At 65.7% G+C, this 20,122-nt stretch overlaps 1 protein-coding gene across 6 annotated transcripts in view; it reads left to right on the plus strand.

Annotated features, from left to right (window-relative positions):
- Gse1 (Gse1 coiled-coil protein) overlaps positions 1–20,122 on the plus strand; it is a 204,452-nt gene that overhangs the window by 83,603 nt on the left and 100,727 nt on the right. Inside the window, exon 1 of one of the 6 annotated variants that reach the window (XM_076839257.2) lies at positions 16,989–17,043. The exons of the other annotated variants lie outside the window; for them this stretch is intronic. The gene's annotated coding sequence lies outside the window, so the exon portion shown is untranslated. Of the gene's footprint in view, positions 1–16,988; positions 17,044–20,122 lie in introns of those variants that run through there. 6 annotated transcript variants of the gene reach the window in all.

Genomic DNA, 20,122 nt, shown 5'->3' on the forward strand with positions numbered 1-20,122 from the left:
TCTGTGTGCAGGGGTCCCCTCAAAGCCTAAACCGGGCCATAAACAGCCACCCGTCCAAAGATGAGTCGGGACTGTGTCCTCAGGAAGATGCCGCACAGGGCAGGTGTGACACAGCCTCAGGCGGCAATGGGCACGGGGGTCTGGGGAGAGAGGGCGGGACAGGCCCCCCCCACCTGAACAGAGGGGAGGGTGTTCCCGGCAGAGTGAACAGCAAATGCAAAGGCCCTGAGGTCGGAGCGCTCCTCCAGTTGGCAGAACGCAGAGGGGGTGGAAACCCCTGACCAAGGAGCCCGAGCTCTCTGGAGCCCGGAGCCTTCTCCCTGGCATCTGCACCTCTGGGCTGGACCCTTTGTTTCCACACTGGGGTCTTGGCCAGGGCCACACACCCACATGGCCCCGGGGCGGGGGGTGGGCGGGGAGGCTGCCCAGGGTGTAAAGGTGTGGGCAGCGGCAGCTCCCGGTGCCCACTTGCTCCAGGCTGGGGCTGCCGGCTGCTGCTCGCTGCTCACAAATCATGTAGCCCAGTGCAGCGCCTCAAGCCCCCGGAGAGCTCGGGGCCCCTCACTCTGAGCCAGGTCAGAGCCGCCACGAAATTACAGCTGTAAGACACGGTGAGGGGGGCGGGCCTCTGGCCCTGCCTGTAATTATGGCCCACGGAGCGCTGATTGCCGCAGTCCAATTAATTAAACACGGCAGCGACCCAGATTATGATCCCTCGCCTCGTACCGAGCAGTATTTTTAACCTTAACTGTCGGGGCTGAGCTTAAATTTCCTATCTGGACAGAAGTGTCACCCGCGGGAGAAGGAGGTGGCGTTGAACCGAACCTCGCCGACGACAGACCCTGTAATTAGAAACTGTAGTGTCCCCGAGACTGGTCTTTAAACTGTCAGAAGCCCACGGCCGTCATCTGGTGCAGGACTCTCACTGCCCGTGAACCTATTAGCTCCAGGTAAATAACATATTATGCCGGGGACGGAAGCAGCCAGGTTGGGAATTGACTGGTGCTTAATTGGGATCAGCAGCAGGAAAGACGGATGGTCACCCTCGGTGCTCCCTCATTAGGAGGGAGGGTCAGGTGCAGAGGTGGTCTCGGAGGCCCAGGCTGCTGACCTTGCAGAAAAGGGCCGTCCGCCCTGGGCTCTGCCTCCTGCAGAGCTGCCCACAAATCTCTGTTCCAGAGTTTGCCGAGGTTCCTCGCGGGTGGGGCATTGGGAAGAGCCTGTGCTTGCACCCTGCCCCCCAGCGAAGGGCCGGTGGGAGCAGAGGGCCAGCGGTGGGCTGTCCCAGAGCCTGCAGCCAGGGCCAGGTGGACTGGGAGGCACTCAGCAGTTTCTAAGCCCCTCTGGCAAGTGGGCGCGGTCTTCGTGGGCGCGTCTCCCGTATAGCAGTCCCTCCTCTCTGCCAGTTCAGCTACCATGGTCATTCACGGCCCAGAAATGTTACGTGGAAACTTCCAGAGACCAGCAGCGTCTGCGTTTCTGTAGCGCTCCTGGCGGCCTGGCTGTCACTGCCTCGTTCAGGACCAGGATTTGCTGGGAGCCTCCTACTGTGCCTGACGTCTGCTCAGCCTTCGCGTGGGTTCCTACGTGTCCGGACGGTCATGGCATGCGCAGGCTTCGGGCTGTCTGAGGGTGAGGGGTCTCCAGGACCCATCCAGGAGGGTGTCAGTGTTTGTCCCCTGCCCTTGATGTGGAGGGGTGCAGCCCTGGTCTGGAGCAGTCTGGAGCCCAAGGCCTGGCTGTCCTGAGTGTGGGTGCAGCCGTCTTCACGCAGAGCGGGTGTGGGTGCTGCAGACACGCATCTTACGCTAGAGCGGCCCACGCTGCCCGGGTGTTTCTGAGAGCGCACCGTGAGCGCGTGAGGCCGCTGGCCGTCGGGTGTCTGTGCAGGACAGAGGGTCGGTGGCCAGTGAGTCTGTTCAGACAAATACCAAGTAGACTCAGTGGCCGGGATGCCCAGAGAGTGGGCTCCAGCTGGTTTCCGCAGCCTGGGGGTCTCCAGTGTCCTGGAACAATGGACAGGGGGCTGCAGGCCAGCTGGGCTCTGTCCCCCTCGGAGGGCGTGATCCTTGGGCTCCTGGGTAAATGAGCAACCTGTAGGAGAGTGGGGTCAGTAGGAGGTACACTCCGGCTGCTGCAGAGCCACCCTCCGCGCCCAGCCAGCGTGCTCACCGCCATGTACACCACGGTCACCAAGCCACCAGCAGACCCGCCCCTTCCCTCCAGCTGGGACCTGGTTTCTAGAAGTTCAATGCCCTGTCCTCAGGCCTGCAGACGGTCTCTCCAGGCGCCCACTGTGGCGCCAGGGCTGCAGGTGCCCCTGGTGCACAGGTGATGGGTGGTCGGGCTTTACCCCCCCACGTGTCACTTGGGGTCTGTCTGTCATCTCTCAGGGCCGAGCCTGGGAATCTGTCTGGACTTCAGAGGCCCCAGATTCCCACTTGCTTCACAGTGTCCCCTTGAGGCCAGTGACAGGGTCCAGGACCCACAGGAGGGCTGGGAAGGTGGACCTTGCCATGGCTGTGCCTGCACAGAGGGCAGCTTGCAGACCCCGGCCAGCCTGAGCGTGGCCTTCGACTCTGCCTCTCACGTGGGCCTCGGGCACGTCACCGGGAAGCCGAACATGGCGTCTCCTTCCAGGGCTTGACAGGCCAGGGATCCAGCTGTGCCTGCGCCTGGGCGCTGAGCCGGGGGGCCAGCACACAAGCACGCCAGTCCCTCGGTCCTCCAGGGCCTGTCCTCTAAGTGCCCCACAAGAGCAAGCAGCAGAGGGGAGCCCAGGACACCTCCAGGGTGCCCCGGGAGGGGCTCGCAGGCCCAGCCATCCAGTGGGCCCGCAGTGGCTGGCTGGTCTGTGTCGCGGTCAGGACTTCTGCAGAGAGGGAGGCTCCTGAGCACTTGGGACAGGGCCACGGTAGCCCAGGACCTGAATTGCTCGCTCCGCTTCGTTCCATTAGTTTAAGTTTAAATGCCCACATGTGGCTGCTGTGTGGGAGGGCCACGGGGAGGGTCAGCCGACTGATGGTGTTGGGGGTGGAGCTGCCCAAGGTGGGAGGGGGCGCCCAGGGAAAGGCCAGGAGGAGCCCAGGGAGCCCAGGGCCTTGGGGACCTGGACTGGTGGAGGGCCGGGGCTGGGGCCTGACTTGAGGACAGGAGGAGGGACGGAGCTGATCCCGGCGGGAAGTGCCAGGAGGCGGCCTTTTCTTGCACTTGGAGAAAATGTGTCATCAGGTCCCTTTTAACTGGGGAGGTGACGGGTGCCGTCGGCCACAGGCCAGCGCTACCGGGCCGGTGTTCGCTCATGGCTGGTCAGCGCAGGCCTGCCACACCTTGGAGACACTTCTGACACCACTGAGCCTCGGTCCCCACCTGGGCTTGGTGAGGGGCGAGCGTGGTGACAGCCCACACCCACGAGGCCACTGTCCTGCTCCCTGACTCTCTGTGCCCGTTCCTGGCCCTGGCCCTTCCCTCCCTGCGTGGGCTTCTCCGGGCGGTGGCCGCTCTGCCGGGCTCGGCCCCTCGGGTGGTGCTGGGGCTGCTGTTTTCCAGCGTGTGTCTCGTGACTCACCTGGTGGTCTGGTGTCCGTGACCCTTGCCAGCCCTGAGCCGCGTTGTGACACTCCGGTCTGTGGTTTCCCAGCCAGGTCCCCACCTGGGCTTGGCGAGACGGCTCTGTCTTCCTCCGCCGGCTGGCAGGCCACGTGGTAGTCTGTCCTTGGCACTCTGTCTACTGGGTGTCCAGCTGGGAAACTGAGTCCAGCTGTGGGGGTGCTGAGGGTGAAGGACCCCAAGAGGCCAGACTCCAAGAGCCTGGTCTTTTCTCTCCTCCTGCCTCGGCCAGGCTGCTGGGCAGGGGCCAGTGGGCAGCTTGCCTTCCCAGGTCCTTCCTGTGCCCCCAGGGGGCACTGTGCCAGCCTTCTGGGGCTGTCATAACCAAATGCCACCGACTGGGTGGCTAAAACAACAGGAATCTTTGTCACCGTCCTGGAGGCTGAAGTCCAAATTGAAGCTGTGGGCAGTGTTGGGTCCCCGAGGCCTGTCTCCTGTGTGTGCGTCCTCACTGGTCACGAGGGTCCAGCCCCCATGACACCTCGTTGTGCCCCAGTCACCTGTGGGAGGCCCTGTCTCCACACAAGGCACCTCCCGGGGTCCCAGGTACTGGGCGGCAACACATGGATTTGGGGTGGACAGAAACCGGCCTGTGATAGATGTTAGTTTTCTTCTTTTTCTTTCTCTCTCTGGGGAGGAACCCCGGGCTGCTCTACCACTGAGACACGCCCCAGGGCTTTGTTGATTTACTCACTTATTTAATCTGGAGACTTGGTCTCGCTGAGTTGCCCAGGCTGGCCTTGACCCTGGAATCCTCCTGCCTCAGCCTCCTGCCTAGCCGGGGCCACAGTGCTCCACGGTGCCCAGCTGGCCTTTCAGATCTCCTGTTGTCATTGAGGCGTCCTTCTCAGCAGGACAGTGTCTGGGCAGCACCTGGCCTCACCCTCAGTCGGCATCTGGAACAGAATCGGTGTGACTGCCCCAGAAGTCCCTCTGGCCCTGGCCGCCTGCCCCCCAGTGCTGACCTCCAGCCGTGGTTAACGTCTAACTGACAGCAGCGGCGATCTCAGGCCACCTGCTCAGGTGCCTTCCGCCCACTGTGCTCCGGGTCAGCGCCCCAGGCGAGAACTGGACCGGATGAGAAGCCTCTTGTACCCCACAGAGGCGAAGGCCTTCGGGGCTCTCTGGAGGTCACTAGTGACCCCATGGGGGAGTCTAATGAGCCTGGGCCTGGGCTCCCCAGTGTGCCCTTGTTCCACCCTGGGTGGACAGGCCGTGGCCAGCCCTCCTCGGAGCTGTCCAGCAGCTGCTGCCCCTCTGTCCCCAGGACGCGGCTCTGAAGGAAGAGCCCGTGGCCCGTGGTGCTGAGGGCTTGGCGGGTCTGCTCTTACCCACGGGGTGGAGTGACCAGGGACTCGGGGCTTTGGCTGCCCCTGGCCCTGAGGCCCTTGGACTTGGCATTCAGGGGATAGTTCATAAGCCAGGCCCTGCCGGGGTCTTGGCCTCCGGGGAGCCTGGGTCCTGTGGACCGGGCAGGCACTCAGGGGTGGTCACTGCCCTCTGAGAGGCTGGAGGAGGCCAGGAGCCAGGGCTTGGAGGCGGGAGGGACTGGGCTGGCCGCAGCAGAGGGAAGGGGAGGCCGGAGAGGGTGCAGGGCAGACAAGGCGGGCGGCGGGCAGCAGGGCCACTCCTGGGGTGGGAAGGGCCTGCCCACAGTGAGCAGAGCCCACATGGTGCAGGTGGAATTGGGGTTGGCGGGCAGGGCTTCCCCCTTGCTGGGAGCCTGGCTCCTGGAGGGTGGCGCCAGAGACTCTGGTCCCGGGGCGGCCACGTGGGTGGGGCCAGCCGTGGAGCCCTGGAGGCCCGTGGCCAGCTCTGGGCAGGTCCTGAGGCTGCGTGAGCCCAGCTCAGTTCCCCTCTGTGCGGGGGTGTGGCCGGCACCCACGCCCCTTGTTCATCTGGGAGCCCAGAGCGCCCGTGTGGGCAGGGGCAGGGGCCCGAGGCCTGAGTGGGCGAGCACCTGGGCTGCCACCCGCAGGGACGGTGGCTCCAGCTCCCTCTCCAGCCCCAAGCCTGCAGCCCAAGCTGAGTGCCACTTGGTGCCCGTCCCCTGCCAGCTACTCCCTAGCACCTAGTGGGGCGCATGGAAGTCAGACGCCAGGCTGGCTGCAAGGGGGCGGCACAGGGACACCCTGCGGGGACCCTGGCCTGCCCGTCCCACCCAGGTCGCCTGCCCGAGCCCCTCCCAGGGTGGTCAAGAGCGTGTGTGAGCCCCCTCCCCGCTCAGCAGAGGCAGCCGCAGCCCTGGAGGTGTTTGGCGGGGGAGCCCCCACGTCCCCCCAGCCCTCACGTCCTGATGGCCCCTCCTGATCCCTCCGTGCCCTGCAGACAGTTCCTCTGACAGAAGCTGACAAGAGCCATTTCCAAGATGGATTGATTCAATTTAGCACAAATTTTTGCTGGATTTGGTGACGTATGGCTCCCTGTTGGGACCACATCGAATGTGACTCTGAAGAGAGAGGGTTTATTAGGCCGGGCAGCGCCGGGCAGGTGGGGCCCAGTGGGGAGGGGCAGTGCCTCCCAGGCCCGCCATCTTGTGCCTGCTCCCCAGGGCCCCGCTGCCCCCTGCCGCCCAGCCCTCCTGTCATTAGGGCCCACTCAGCCTCGCTCACAGGAAAATGCTTTGTGAGCTGGCTTTTCATTATACTCCAGGGGCCGGATTTCCATTTTATTCCCAGAAGCGGAGTTTGCTGTTGCCAGGCCCCTGAGGGAGGCCGGGGCTGAAGGCTGCTTCCCTCCGGGCTGATCCACTCTTAATGGAGGCTTCGCAACGGCAGCCACCGCCCCCCGCCCCCCGCCCGGCCAGAGCCCAGTGTGCCTGCCTGGCCTGCACACGCCTGCACACCCCTTGCCTTGTGCCCACGGCTGTGCGCGTGAGAACAGGCGGTGGACTCCGAGCTGGGCAGGGGCGGGCAGCTGCTGAGGCTCAGGCAGGAAGGAAGCACTGGCAGGGGCACTGCGGTGGCCAGGGAGGCCAGCGCAGGAGGTCCCCGGGCTCCCACCCAGGAAGAGGGTCGGTTGTCAGGATGGGAGCCGCCAGCCCCCGCAGCCTGCAGGCCTCACGACTTCTGGTGTGTTCCTACCCCAGCCGCCTGGCAGGGCCCTGCCTCAGGGCCTTTGCACCTCCCTGCCCCTGCCTGGAATGCTCCTCCCTGCATTTGTACTCAGCTCTTGCTCCTGGCTCCTCCGGCCTCTGTTCCACAGTTGGCTGCTCCCAGAAGCCCACCCTGGCCCCCCTGCTGGGTTCCCACCTTTGTCACTAGCCTGCTGCTTCCTTCCCTGGTCTCCCAGCAGTGTGGCCCCCAGGGGTGTCAGACAGGAGGGGGAGGCCCAATGGTGCCTGGGCCCCCAGAACCACCGGAGCTGGACAGAAGGAAGGACGCTGGGTAGAGAGGGGGCCCTTCTGGGACCGGTTCAGGTGGCCTTATTTGGAAAAGGGCTTTGGGGGTGGTTGAGGTTTTGAGGGAGGATTACCCTGGACGACCAGGTGGGCCCCGCATGCCATTGCAGTGTCCCTGGAAGACAGTGGCAGAGGCGGATCTGGGGCTCCGGGGAAGTAGAAGTCAGAGCAGGCGGCCACAAGCCCAGGAGCACCTGCAGCCACCGGGAGTGGAGGGGGCAGGAAGGAGCCTCCCCTGGAGCCCCCTGGGGCACATGTCCGTGACCCCGACCTCAGCCCCCTGGGGCACATGTCCCGAGACCCCGACCTCAGCCCCCTGGGGCACATGTCCGTGACCCCGACCTCAGCCCCCTGGGGCACATGTCCGTGACCCCGACCTCAGCCCCCTGGGGCACATGTCCGTGACCCCGACCTCAGCCCCCTGGGGCAGGTTTCCAGCTGCTGGCCCCAGATGGGGCACGCATTCCTGCTGTCAAGCACCAAGTCCTGCATGAGCCGCCACGGTCCCTTGTCCTGCAGCCCTGGACACCCACCCCAGATGCTCCCTAGTGCCTCTGTGTGGGAAGCTCCCAAGGTGGGCAGGGCCTCCCCTAGAGCCGCCTGCCTGACTGCTCGGAGCTCTGGGCTTTTGCTCAGGCGGGAGTGGGCAGCAGTTGGGTGGGTCTGCGCCAGGGCAAGGTGGTCTCCCTGCACACCATCAGCCTTAGCCCTGTGGTGGACAACCCTAGGGTCACCCTGTGGCCCAGCAGGGGCTCCCTACAGCAGGACCCAGGTGGTGCTCCGAGGCCTTGTGTCCTGGAAGGTGGCCCTGAAGGAATTAGAGTCCAGGACTGGGCCAGGTGGGAAGGACGAACGCAGGCCACAAACAGCGTCCACAGGGAGGCCTGGCTTCGGCAGAGGGACCCCAGACTTCCTGCCGCCTCTGCAGACCCAGTGGCTACTGGCACCTGCGCCCTGGCCATCTGCTTGGCCGGCGCTGCCTGGTGGCTGGAGCCCGGGCTCTCCAGTGCTGCAGCCCCAGGACCGCCCTGGGTGGCTTTGATGTGTGCTCTTCTCCCCTCTCTCCGAGGCAAATGGCTGATTGATTGCTTTTCATCTCCTCCTCTGAGTAGCTGTAAGAGCTACTTTATATAAACATCAATTACAGGCACGTAATAAATTAAGGGTCCCTCACACCGCGCGCATTAGAGTCCACTCTGATATCAAAGCCTTCCGTCACCCGCACGGGCGGGCGGGGCTGGTTAGCAGGAGGCTGCAGAGTCTTGGTGCTAATTTAATTGTGCGTCTGCCAGAGGCTGGAGGCCAGAGACCCGGTCAGCCAGCTTGTCCTGGCCAGCAAGGCGTGGGACGGTGGGTGGGTCTCAGCCTGTGCCCGGCCCACCTGCGCTCCACCTGGCCCTTCCCTGGCCTTTGGCATTCGGGTGTTGCCCTGGCGACAGGGTTGCAGCCTCTGCAGGCCAGCCTGTCCCCTCGTGGCTCCTGCCCCTGGACATCCTGCCCCACCTCCTACCTGCCCTGGGCGGGCCTGTTGAGAGCTGAGGCCCCTCCATCTGCAGGGGCTCTTTCCCTCCCAGCTCATCAGCTGGGTGACCTCCAGCCACTCACTCAGCTTCTCTGTGTCCCATGAGGGAGGAGCAGATTCCTAGGGCCTTGAAACGCGGCGGGCTCTGTGAGCACCTCGAGCCACTGGCCGTCCTGCCCTCATGGCTCCCCAGGACCCCCGCTCGGCTGCCCAGGCCTGCGCTTCTGGATTCCGGGCCCTTCTCCCCTCTGCGGAGCCTCCCGGGAGCGGTTACCTCCCGTCTGCCGAGGTCAGCAAGGACTCGGGCACCTGCTGCCTGGAACCCCCAGCCCCCTCCTGAGAACTGGCTACTCTTGGCACCCCCAGGTGTGCCCCAGGCCAGGGCCCCACATTCCACTGACCACCAGGATCCCAGGCCCTTCAGCGATTCCAAGGGGTGGGGTCAGCTGGAGCCTGCCCTTCTGCTCCCCTGGAGCTGCGTGGGAGCCCCACTCTGAGAACCGTGGCGTGTTGGAGCCCAACCTGGAGACCCCGAGACCCCAGACTTGGCAGGTCGCCCCGGGCCCTCCAGGTCGGCCGAGCCCCAGCCTGTGGCGGAGGGTGGTGAGCTCCACGGCCCTCCTCGCCCCGGGCCTGCTGCCCAGGGCCCTCTCCCTCTGCCCGCTCCTCTCCCTCCCAGTTCGCTGCCCCCCAGCCTCCCCCTTCTCTGTCCCCTTGTCTCCCCCTCCGTCTCCCTCCAGTGAGTCCCCAAGGAAGCCACAGGCCCAGGCCTTGGCCGGGAGCCCCAGGTCTTCCCTGGAAACCACCAGACTGTCGTCCCCCGCCCCCCGGCCGTGCTTGGTCCTCCATGTGCCCAGTGGGTGAGGCCTTGGGCCCTGGCTGGGAGGGGCCTGGCCTTGATCCCATCTGGGGCGCGGAGGCCGCGGCCTGTGGCGGGGTCGGATCTGTCCATCGTGGTCTCTCCTGGGAGTCAGGTGGGTGGAGACAGAACCCCAAGGTCACATGCCAGGCTGGGACCCCTAAGCTCCCGAGCCACAGTCCCCCTCTGTGGAGTGGGCAGTCGGGCTAGCCGTGGCCAAAGGGGCCCCCACACACAGGGAGCGTCCAGAGACCCCCCTTAGTTTCTGTGCTGGACCAGGCGGAGGCGTCCCGACGAGGCTGCAGCCCGGAGCGTCCCCCATTTGCCTGGAGAGAAGTGCCCACCCCGCGCCGCCCGCCCGGCCGCGCCTGAGCTCAGCAGCCTCTGCCTTTCCTTTTTTTATCCGCTAGCAGAGCGTCTCGCAGCCGGCCGTTCCATTTCGTCCCCGGCCTTCCCAGAGTGACATTTACATATTAATATTTCCGAGGGAGCCCGCGCAGGCTGGCGCGAGTGCCCGCTTGCGGCCCCACATAATGCAGGGAGATAACGCGCCGGCGGCCGGTGCCCAGGGAGAAGAGTGCGGCCTGCGGCTCCGCGGCGCCCAATCTGCGCCTTTCTCGGGGTTTATCTCCGCTCTCAGAGGACGCGCTCTTTGTGAAGGGCTCTGCCTCCCGTCCCTCCCCTTGCTGCTGTCCCCGAGTCGGGCCCAGGGACAGGCCTCCTGGCCTGAGATGCCCTGATGGGCAGGTGCCCTGGAGCAGGCTCAGCCGGCTGCTGCCAGCAGGGCTATCTGTCCTCTGCAGAGCCTGCTGGCCATGGCCGATGTCCCTGGCCACGTGGACATGGGCCCCAGCAGGCCTGTAGTGGCTGCTTTTGGTGGTGACCAATGGGGTCGGGTGTTTCTGGGTGCGAGGATCCAAGCGTGCAGGAGGTCTGTGGGCACTGAGGTGCTCACTGTGTGTAGGACAGGCCACAAGGGAGCCAGGGGAAACGCGGGGACAACCTGACCGCGTGGCCAGGGCCATGCTGTGTGCTGTCTCCATCACCCCCACCCCCCGCCGTGAGGTCGCCATGTGACCATCTGCGTTTCACACTGGACTGTGGCCTTGTCCCGAGCCTGTGGGGCATGCTCTTGGGCACACGCAGAGCAGCTGGTGCGCTGGGGATGAGCCACATGGCACGGAGGCCCGGAGGCCCTGAGGCCCGAGCCTGGCACTGAGGTCGCGTACCCAGATGGCCCGGCTCGCAGCCCAGCCCCTCAGACCCTGGTCTGCCCCATGGTGGCCCGTTTCTGGCCCCCCAGATCTGGTCCGGGCAGGGCCACGTGGAGGATGGCAGCACATGGACCCGCGCCCTGGGCGAGGCCCCAGCTCCTCCCGCGCCACCTGTGACCCAGACCCCAGTTTCCCTCGGGACGAGGGGCAGCGCCTCACAGGTGCTCCTGGGACGCTGCGGGTTCTGGGCATCGCGAGGTATTTTCTTTCTTTCTCTGTTTTCTCCGAGGCTGGGACTGAACCCAGGGGGCTCTGCCACTGGGCCACGTCCCCAGCCCCTTTTGGCTTTTATGTTGAGACAGGTTCTCTAAGTAGCTGAGGCCCGAGTCGCAGGGATTTTAGGCGGCCACCACCGAGCGGCCACTCTGCACCTCCCGCCTCACCCTCGTTGAAATGGTCACTCACGACTGGGGAGCAAGGGCCCCCCTTCCTTCCTGAGGCAGAAGCTGGGGCTCCGGAGAGGCTGGTCAGCGAGAGTGGGCAGGGCCTCTCCTGCGCCGTCTGCCCCTCATGACCACAGCACCTGAGGCTTCTGACTGCCAGGAGGCCTGGGACCCGTGTCGGTCTCTTGGGCACTGTGACAAACCCGTGGGCTGGGTGGCTTGCAACCCAGGGAAGTTTATTGCTCCCAGTCCTGGGGGCTGGTCCCAGAGGGAGGATCGGCAGGTGGCCTGGGGCTGCCACCTGGGTGGCTGTGCCTCCCCAACCCTCCAACGCCCCACGTGGGAGGGAGGGAGACCCCCCCCGGCCTCACCTCGGCCTCCTCGCCTCCCAAGGGCCCCTCCTCCTGATGCCACTCATTGGGGGTGGGCCCTGGACCTGTGGGTTGGGGACACAGCCTTCACACCATGGCAGACGCTGCGAGGGAGGTGCATGGTGATCCGGGGATCCTGAGACTCCTTCCTTCATCTGAAGACTCTTCTGGGCCTCAGTTGTGTCCACCCCCCACCTCTCAGGATCCGGGAGCCCCTGGCCTGTCCCTCCCTCCTGATTTCACACAAGAGCAAAAGGCTTTGTGGGCAGCTCCGGGAGCTGCCTGGGGGAACAGCAGCAGGGTGCGGGCCAGGGGCGCCAGGACCCAGGACAGGGGAGCCTGGCCCTGCAGGCCTCGGATTGCTGGCCGCACCTCCCTGGAGGTGGCTTGGCAGAGAGACTGGCGGAGCCGGTCTTTGGAGGCTGGAAGGCCTCGGCCAGGGCTGGGGTGTCTCCCGGTTCTCAGGGAGCAACACGGCCCGGCAGATTTGACCAGTGCCCAGTGGCCACTGATGGTAGTCCACTGAGGTCCACTGTGGTCTGGGTAGGATGGAGGTCAGAGGGCACCACCAGGCCTGGGGGCTGGTTTTCTGTCTGGGTTTGGAGACATAGGCCTGAAGAGAGACCCTCCACCTGCATGGACACCCCCCCCCCCCCGAACTCTCTTCAGATGTGGGACTGGAACCGGGGCCAGTGGTGGCACAGCCAGGACTGAGTCCCAAGCTCTTGCCTCGGGTTCGCACTGTCCTCCCAGCCCAACCTCCCTGGCCCCTCGGCCCTCTCCTGCTGATGCAGAGGTCTGGCCAGGACCAGGCCAGAGGCACTGAGAGTCCTAGTTCTGTGCTACAAACTGGCTCTGGGCTCAGGACCTCTATGGACCTCGGTTTCTTCTTTTATGTAGTGGTGTCCCTGAAGCCTGCTTCCTGCTGGATCATCTTCTCTTGCACTTGAGGGTGTGTATGTGTGGCCTTCCAGCTCCTCGGTGTGGACAGGCAGGAAGGGGTTTCCAGCTCCACCCTCGGAGGCATGGCGTGAGCTGGCGCTCAGCCCGGGGTCGGAAGGGCCTCCATATTCCTGTTCTAAGGTCCTCTGCTGATGAGGCCCAGAAGTGCCAAGCACCCCGAGGCTCAGGGTGCCAAGGAGAACGGCACGGCCCACAGAAGCCACATTCTAGCTGGCAGAGCGCCAGGGGACTGCTCCTTGTCTGCCTTCCCTCAGTGCCTTCCAGGGCCCCCAGGGCCCCCGACCCCAGGCCTGAAGGGAAGAGGACCTGGGGAGGCCCGGCCTGTTGCCCTGTTTGGCTGGGGACGAGGGCGGCCTGGGGACTCTAGGGACTTGATGCAGGGGTGGCCACCCACCCTCGGCCTCACTGGGTTCCTTGCGGCGGGCTCCCTCCTGCAGGCCCCAGAGGACGAGGGCTTTGCCAGGAGGGTCATTCACCCCTCGCTGCCCTTCGCCTGCCCACCAGGCTGCCCCAGGCTGTGGTCAGGATGGGCCAGGATTGTCGATGGGTGGACAAGGCTAGTGTGGCCAAGACCCCCAGATCCCCTGCCTGCTGCCCTCGGGCCTGCCCGGGGCGGGTCTCCGGAGCCCCTGGAGTGGTGTCAGGAGCTCTGCTGGGCGCTGGCCACGCGCCCTGTGGACGCTCAGGACGGCTCACACGGGCCCCCGTCCTGCAGATGAGGAAACCAAGGCTCCTGGAGGTGGAGGGACTTGCTGAGGGCAGTGCCCGGAGCTGAGTGGGGACGGGGGAGGGGGCGGGCGTACGGGGGCAGTGCACTGGGTGTACAAGCCGTGCACACGGGCGCCAGGTGAGCGTGTGCCCATGCAGGTGACGTCCCGGCTGCCCCCAGAGCTCCTGCTGCGGCTGGCTCTACCCTCCGGCTCAGGGACATTCTGGGTGATATTCCACTAAGACGCCTCCGGGTCGGGGGTCGTCTGGGGGCTCTCGGGTGCTGGGGGGCCAGGAGAGCAGGGCTCAGGACTCCCCACTGCCCCCAGCCCCGCCTGGCCACTGGCCGGAGCTGGGGCTGATGCATCTCCCAGGGAGGGAGGGGAGGGTGGCGGCCTCCTCCTGGCAGCCTGTGCCTGGAACCTGGCCTGGCAGGCTCCCAGGTCAGTGGGGACACTGGAGAGTCCCATGCCCGTCTCGACAGTCCAGTCTGGGCCCCAGGCCCTTCCCTGCTGCCTGGCTGTCACCCTAGTGAGGCAAGGCACCGTGGACCTCCAGGGGACCCCGGGCAGGGAGGGGCTCAGGGCACAGCTGGGTGGGGCCAGGCTCCTGGCCCCGGGGCAGCCGAGGCCCCGTCTTCCTAGTCCCCGGCTCACCCTGGCCTGGTTCCTGGGGTGGGGACCTGGGTTTCCAGCCCCTGGCCTCCACCTCCTGGGCAGATGGGCTCTGCGGGTGCCTGTCCTCTCTGGCTGCTGGTGGGTCTTTGCTCCCTGGACATCAGCAAAAGAGGTGATGGGACTGGGCAGAGTCAGAGCTCGACCATGAGACAGCACACCTGGGTCCCCATGGTGGCACCTCTTGCCGACTGGGTGGCTCGGGGGAGGAGCTCCGCCCTCAGGGCCGCTGAGCGAGAGGCGGGGGTTCACAGGGGAGCCCAGGATCCCAGGCCTGGGCCAGCAGGCGGCTGGGGTGCGGCTGCCCTCTGCCTGCGTCCCCAGGAAGCCCGGCCAGGCCAACGCTCCCACAGGGAGAGGGCGGAGGGGCCGGCCAGCTCCTGGGCAGATGGGCACATCCTGCTGCCCTCACTCGTCCCCTCCGTGCCCTTCTGGGCTTCCTGCTACCCATGGCCTATAGCCTCCCTCTGCTTAGGGGTGACAGACACACTGAGCTCCTGCCTGCTCGGCTCCCCAGGCTGGCGGGAGGCTCCGGGCTAGGGTGGCCAGCGGAGAGCTCTGAAGGGCCAGGAAGGGCAGGCAGGTGGCCGGACCGGGGCAGCCTTTCTTGCTGCAGGTTGGTGTGCCCTGGCCCACGTGTCCAGCATCGGCCGGCAGGCCCTTCTGGGTGGCAGCTCCTCATGGTGGGGAGGCCCACGCTCTGGTGGGGACCAGCTAGCATCGCGGATGGAGCCTGGCCAGCAGGGACTCCGTTTGTTCCTTAAGGGCAGTGTGGGTTGTGGTTAGACCCTGATCTTTGCCCCCGGGATATCCACAGTCTTACCTCTGCCCCGGGATATCCACAATCTTACCTCCGTGGTTGCTAGCTGTGTGACCCTGGGGAAGAATTTGACTTCTCTGTGCTCCACTTTCTTCCTGGGCCCTGGTGGAGGGACGGTCCCTGCCACGCAGGTTGCTGAGCCTTAGTGAGCCCCAGTGGGCTCGGGCTGCCTCGTCGCCTTGCCTGAGGCTGGCCTGAGCCCAGCTGGGCCTGGCAGGAGGTGCAGACCTCCAGCCTCTCGCCCACCCTCCAGGACGGCCCTTGGTGGACTCTGCTGGGGACGGGGACCTGCCAAGTCTGTGCCGCGTGAATCTCCCTCTCGGCCTCCCCTGGCTCTGCCCAGGTATGGGCCTCTGGGCCTCGCTCCCCACCCTGATTGGGCACCGACTCCTGATCCCAGCCCCCTGGGCCCCCTGCGGCCCTGTGCCCAGCGACAGGCTGCTGCTGGGATTGGTGCTAGGCACCTGCTGCGAGCCGGGCCGTGGGGTCCAGGGCGTAGCTCGGGCGTCCTCACCACAGTCTCCTGAGGCAGGGACTTCCTGCCCCTGATGGACTGATGAGGGATAGCGGCTGGAGGGGCAGCGCGGGAACCCGGGCAGCCTGGCACTCGGGTGGCCGCACGCACAGGCCTCGGCAACCCTGACCCATGGAACCCGGGGGGTCTGCAAAGCCAGGCCGTGGGTGGGCAGGACGGGCAGGGCGTGCGCCGGGGGTCAGGAGGCACCCAGGAGGAGCAGGCTGTGGTCAGCAGGGCAGGCCAGAGGGTCATGGGTGGGGCAGGCCCTCGCCCAGGTTCTCCGGGGGGCGCGGGGCTGCCAGTCTGGGGAAGGAGGCTCCCGCTCCCGGCCTCCGCTGGCCCCTGATGATGGATAAGGACGTCCGCTCGCTCTCACAGGCGACTAGAGCCGATAATTAGCTTTTAACCTGTCCCTGCCACTAACGCGAAAAGGCCCCCATTTGTCCCAGAGCTGCTGGTGCGGGGGACCCACCTCGGCCAGTCTGTGGAGGATGAATTAAGACTCGTGACCGCACAAGGAGCCCATCTACTTAACTAAGGAGCGGCAACGAGCGGGTGGCAGATGACGTCCACTGCAGACGTGCCAACGGCGCTGCGAAAACATTGCCGTGGTGCCCGGGGTCGGCCCCCACCTCCACTGCCTGCCCCGTGCCCTCCTTGGCGGGTCAGCGATGGGTCCAGGTGAGGCCCCGACTACCGTCAGCTTCTGGTCCCCACGTGGCCAGCGACCTCGAGCCTAGAACCCCTGCTTGGCTCCCTGGGGGACCCTGCCTGGCCTCTTGCCCCAGGTGCTGGCCGGCCTCCCCGCCTCCTGGATCTGTGACCCTCTGGCCTCTGCACCGTGTGCCAAGGCGCAAGGGTGCTCTTGGGCTTGAGTCACAGGGAGGCCAGGTGCTGACCACGAGGGAGGGACTCCCCCAGGTTTGCTGAGAGAAGGGGTCCTCCCAGGGCAGGGGCCAGGGCAAGGCGCAGGTGGAGGGCCGAGGACATGGGGGCAAAAGCCAGGCTGGACCCTCACCCTGTGCACCAGCACCGCGGGGGGCAGGGCCCAGTGTGGGGTGCAGAGACCCCGGGAAGCCATGCCTGGCCTTGCACCCTCTCCAAGCAGCCCGGGAGGGGTCATGGCAATGGGAGCAGCGCCCCCAGACAGGCTTCCCCAGGACCACAGGGAGAGCGGTGGACAGTGGGCCCTGAAACCTGGTGAACACCTCACGTTATGCTCACAAAGGAGCTAAAGAGCCGGCGCCTGTGATCCCAGCTACTCAGGAGGCTGGAGGAGGAGGACCGCGACTTCAAGGCCAGCCTGGGCAGTTGAGCAAGGCCTGGTCTCAAACTGAAAAAGAGGGCTGGGGTGTGGCTAAGTGGTAAAGCGCCTGGTCCAGTGCCCAGTACCCCTTCGTCTTTTTTTTTGGAAGAAGCAACCTCAGGAGCCCTGGGGGCCACTTGAATGGGAAACTGGAGCAGAGTCGGGATCTCCTCCAGGTTGGAAGGGTGAATAGGAGTTGGGCCTGTCGGCCGGGGGGGGGGGGGACGGGCACGTGTGTAAGCTGTGCTGAGCACGCCGTGGGCGCTGTGCCGGGAAAGAAGCAGGGACGGAGCTGGGGAGGTGGCAGAGATGCCAGGGACCTCGTGTGGCGGGCGAGCAGCTCCCGGGTTGCTGAAGGTGACGGTGTCAGTGCTGCCACAACCAGGCCGCGGACGGCTCCCTGCCCACGCGGAGCTTGCCGCCCCGTGGGGACACACAGGGGACTAACGCCTGTTAACTTTGGATTCGCAGAAGTGGCGGGGCGGGGGGGGGGGGGGGGGGCGGCTGCTGTTTCCCCCCCGTGGCCAGGGAAGGCCTCGCAGAGCCCGGGAGAAACGGAGGGGCGACCTGTTACAGGTGGTGATGGACGGCCGCCTGGAGGGGGCTCCACAGGCGACGGAGAGTGTGTGGCCCTGAGGTGAGCCCAGCCAGGAGGCCAGCGAGAGGTGGGAGCTCCCAGGGTTGGGCAGAGGAGCAGCCTCGGCCTTTTGTGGAGGGCCTCCTCGGGCTGCTGTGCCCAGAGCAGGCTGCAGGGGGCGCCGTGGCAGCAGGAGGCCCACATGGAGGCTGCTGTAGTGGCTCAGGGCTGTGGGGACCAGGAGCCTGTCCAGTCCTGGCAATGCCTTGGAGGAGGCCCCAAGGGCCTGGGGCACCTGCAGCGCCCAGGTGGGAGGAGAGGGGACGCAGGAAGGATTTCAGCTGGCAGCACCCAGTCCCATCATGGGGAGGCCTGGGGCCGAGAGGGGCGGGGGGCTGTGGGGGCCCCGGCCCCGTGTGGGCCGCCTGCCTTCTCCTCCGTCCCTACGCAGGGTCTTGGTTCTGCTAACACTTAAAAGCCATTTTTGGCACTTAATCCCCAGAGTTCCGAGTCCCTCCCAGGCCCTGGTCACGGGCCTGTGTCCTCCTGCCCCATCCACAGGAGCTGAGGAGTCTGCCCAAGGGGAGGCCGTGTGCCCCCTGCTGGACCTGGGCATCCTTGGGGGAACCTGAGGGGCGGGCCTGGGGCGGGGTGGACAGGCAGCAGGAAGCTGCCAGGGCCTGCTGGTCAGGCCGCCGTGGGGGTTGCCCAAGACGCAGTCTTCCTGGTTCCTGGGAGCCAGGCTCTGTCCCTTGGCAGCAGGATCAAGGGCGGCCTGAAGGACACCTTGTTGCAAATTAGAGAAGGGGATGTGGTGGCCCACGCCTGTGATCCAGCACTCAGGAGGCTGAGGCAGGAGGATCATAAATTCAAAGCCAGCCCCAGCAACGCTGTGAGACCTTATCTCACAATTAATAAATAAGAAGGCCGGGGATGCGGCTCGGTCGGTGGTGGAGCATCACTGGGTTCAATCCCCAGTACCAAAAAGTGATTGATTAATTAAAAATAAAAATTAGAAAAGGGGTCCTCCCCTAGGGGGAGAACAGTGAAGGCTCAGCTGGACCTCACCCTTGTCCCTTCTGCCCAGCACCTTGTCCGGTGCACAACCTGCCCACATGCACCCAGCCTCCCTGCGCTGATGGGAACCTGCTCTTAAAGCCTGGCAGGAAATGGGAAGACTGTCTGGAAGTCCCTGTGGGTAGCGCCTGCCCTCCTGTCGCCCAGCCCCTAATTTCCAGCTCACTCTCCTGCCCTGGCTCCTTGAAGCCTGTGGAACCATTTAAAAGGCTCCTAACGATATTGATCAATCTCTCTAAAATGGATTATCCCGTATGCCTCCCAGCCCGGCTGGATGCCCTGGGTAAGATCAGAAAGGAATTATGTTAGCCGGAGGCAGAGGGAGCAAGGGCGAGGATGTATCTCCTCCCGGGAGGCGGCCTTATCAGAGTGAACTGTACTCTCCATCTGGGGACAGAGGACGCTTTGGGGAAGCCGGAAAGAAATCATAATCTCTCGATTTGCAGCTGCTCGACACAAGGGGGGGCGGCGAGGCCGGGGCCGGGAGGGCCATTTTTCCTGGAAGCTTTTCCCTGGCGGAGTCGAGCCCTTGTAGACATCCCTCAGCCACCGGGGCCTCTGGTGACAGAGCTGTGCCCTGCCCCCCGGGACTGCAGCCCACAGCTGGGGCCCGGGGACAGCACGCTCGTTAAAATTTGAGACACAAATGGGAGATGGCAATCTGCAGCCTGCGAGCCGCGGCCAGGGGATCCGAGTTCCCCTTAATGGAGGGAACGAGGAGGAGGCCACTGTGGCCTCAGGCCTCCCTCTGAGACCGGGGGCTCATGGCCGGGGGGGCAGAGCGCGGGGTCCCAGGGCACCGCCCTCCTCTGTGGCTCCATTGCCCACAGGCTGGCCCTGAAGGGCACTTGGCCACTCTGCTTGTCCCTGCCCAGGCGGAGAGGCGGCCCTGTGCGGGGTGGTGGCCCTGGCTGAGCCCCCCCCCCCCCCACCGCGGGGCCCCGCGGAAGCGGCAGCTGCTGTTGGCAGTGCTGGGCGGCTGGCGGGCTGCGGGCCCTGCAGGGTGGGCTCTTCCCTGGGGAGGGGGCGCCAGGGCAGCGCAGGGCTGGCAGAGGGACAGACAGGAGGCTGTGGGCAGCGGGCACACAGAGCCCCGGGGGCTGCAGCCTGGCAGCCACTCCCCATGGTCCCCAGGGCAGGAGGGCAGAAGCGGCCACTGCCATCTGTAGAGTGGGCTGTTTGGGTGAAAGTTCTCCCACAAGGGGCGCCTGGGCAGCTGGTGGCCACTGGGGGCAGGCGCAGTGTTTTGTCACAGGCTGGGGTCCCCGGTGCTCAGGGAGCGAGCAGTGTGCCATGGGGGTGGCACCTGCCCATTGGGACAGACGGTGAGGGGCCCCCTCCCGTCTCTGCTGACCCGGGGATCTGGCTGGGGTTCCTGGGGCCTGGAGGGTGGGCGTGCTGCCCTGGAGCCCAAGGTGGCCTCGTAGACACCCTCTCCGCCTTCCTGCTGCCCCTCGCTGCCCAGGGATGGGCCTGGACATCCTTTGTGTGAGGCTGTGTTTATTTGGCCAAGGGACTTGGAGTCCGCGGAAATGGGGGCGGGGGGCTCCCTTGTTCTCCCCTAGGACAGACCGGATGGCCCTGGGTCCTGAGACAATGGCCCGGGGAGGGGCCAGGTGCTGGGCCCAGGACAGGAAAAGGACAGCCTAAGGGTAAACAGACCCCACCGTGGACTTGAACTTGGGCTGGTGACAAGAGGTGCTTTGGGTTGGTTGAGACTGTTCCCTCTCCTGAGCCCTCGGAAGACCGTGCACCCGGGTGGTCTGAGGCGGGGTGGGCAGAGGCCGGACGGGGGTGTCCTGGGAGTCAGTAACCAGTGGCCAGCGCGGGCCTTGCCCCAGGGTGTGAGCCGGACACGAGGCTCTCAGGAGCTGCCTGTGCCTCGTGTTCCTCGCAGACTCGGTAGCCAGCAAGACGCGAGAGCCACCCCCAGGCCACAGCTGAACAGCGGTGGTGGGATCTGAGCTGGGCGCACTCCGTCCAGGCCCTCAGTCCCCCCGCCCCCATGCTGACCCCACCTGTGTCTGCAAGTGTGCCCGCCGTTCCCTCCTTGGAGTCCCTG

This window comes from Callospermophilus lateralis, chromosome 18 (genome assembly GCF_048772815.1).
Source record: "Callospermophilus lateralis isolate mCalLat2 chromosome 18, mCalLat2.hap1, whole genome shotgun sequence".
Lineage (NCBI taxonomy): Eukaryota > Metazoa > Chordata > Mammalia > Rodentia > Sciuridae > Callospermophilus > Callospermophilus lateralis.